The following is a 1897-nucleotide window of genomic DNA, read 5'->3' on the forward strand; positions in this document are numbered from 1 at the left end:
AGATGTGGGGCTGAGAATTACTCCCCACATCTCTAACTGTATGCTGATTACCTTGCAGGAATCAGCAGTTTCATCTGGCAGCATTCACGTCTTGCAGCTCTGACTTTTAACTAATAGTACATCTGAAAATTAAAGCAATCTTGTACTGCTAGCTCTGCACAGTATCTCATGATGATTCCCCCCACCTAGGCCACACTGTAGCTTACTTAAATGGGGAAAATGTGCACCTCCTTTCAGTGTATTTCTCTTGCTTTGAGTTCTGTTCAGCTTCTTTTCTGTGGTGCTTAGCCGTCATGCAGTTAGAGTGACTGTATATCTTTTTTTTAGCTGAAAGCCCAAGTTTCACATTAACTGCAGGTGCTTTCTCCTTGAACTACACAAAATGACACTGTGAGTACATCCAGGGTCAAAGGCCAGAGCCCAGAAGGCAAAGCTGAACTCCACATTATGCTTAAGTAGTTCATAATAACTACCACTATATACTATTCATGTTATAATACAACTTCAAAAATTATCTTCAACCAAAATACATTCTGGAAGTTTTTACATGGAAATCCAGATTTCTGAATGGAACGTACACCTCCTCTTTGGGGAAGGGCACGATTTAGTGACAGATTGTCCCAGAGCCTTTCTCCAGCTGCATAGCAAGATGGCTCTGAAAGACGAGCAAAAATGGGGGATACTTATGATCAAAATAGCTTGTGAAACCGACAGCCCGTGCCTGCAACTCACCACCTCAAGTGGTCAGATCAACCACGGTTAGCTAAAAATGCTGGAATGTCATCAGGACTTGTTGGCCATTTAATATACCCTCAGGTGCTTTAGTTGTAAGAGAGAACCCAAAGGTCCGATGCCATCTTCTCCCACCTTTATACATTAATGACCCTTTATATTATTTATAATGCTTTGTCTTGTTAAAAGGATGATCACTTTGCCCTTTGAAAATTTTGCAAGTTAAGGAGTAAAGTTGCTTTCTTTACTTATTGCTGTTATTGCATCACTGTGCAACAGAACAGGGAAGAGAAGACTGACACATTGTTTTGTAATACTGAGAACATGATGAGGTGAAAAACATGTACCTACTCAAATGCTTTTATTTACAACTGTTTGCCATTGAGGTTCAATCAAAGACGGAAAGAGGAAAAGAGAACTAAGACATCAAAACATAAAAAATTAACTATTAAAAGATGATTACAAAGAATATGAAAGTAACATGAAATTAAGGAGAATTAATTTTGCAGATGGAATTAAGGACAATATGAGCTAGGTAAGAGCTTCAAACTTATGCTGAAAACAAGCACTTCAGAGTCTGTTTCTTATTTACAGCTTACACTGAATCAAAAGGAAACTGAGACTGCTGAGTTTCTGACCACTTTAGATATTCTGGTAGCTACACTTCTTAAAAGTGCTATCACAAGCACATTACACGTATAACCAGGTGGAAGAGAAACAGCTGTACAGGCAAATATCCCTCTGTCACTACGGCAGGGAAAAGGTGGCAGTCAAGTCAAGCTCTTGCTGATATTTCTTGCCTAAAATAACAATCATTGGCGTATGACACCATTTCAGTCTTTCATGATCCTGAAAACCAACAAGATGCTACTTAAGTCTTACAGTGAAGTCTTTTGGGCGGGGTGTGCGTTAGGTCTGCGGGGTCCCGGAAGCCCCTTTTCCAAGCCCCCGGTTTCAAACCCATCGAGCTCCGGAGGCACCTCGCCCCGTCACCTCTGCGGGCCGGGGAAGCGCCGAGCCGGGGACACAAGGAGCATTTTCCCTGGCGCAGCCGCCGCGGCCCTAGAGCCGCAGCATCCCCTCCCCTCCCCTTGCCTGCCGGCTGCGGTTCCGGGGCCGGGCCCGGGGCGGTGCCGGCGCGGCAGGTGCCTCCCCCCGCGGTCAC

This window comes from Lichenostomus cassidix, chromosome 3 (genome assembly GCF_008360975.1).
Source record: "Lichenostomus cassidix isolate B80296 chromosome 3, HeHo_3.0, whole genome shotgun sequence".
NCBI lineage: Eukaryota > Metazoa > Chordata > Aves > Passeriformes > Meliphagidae > Lichenostomus > Lichenostomus cassidix.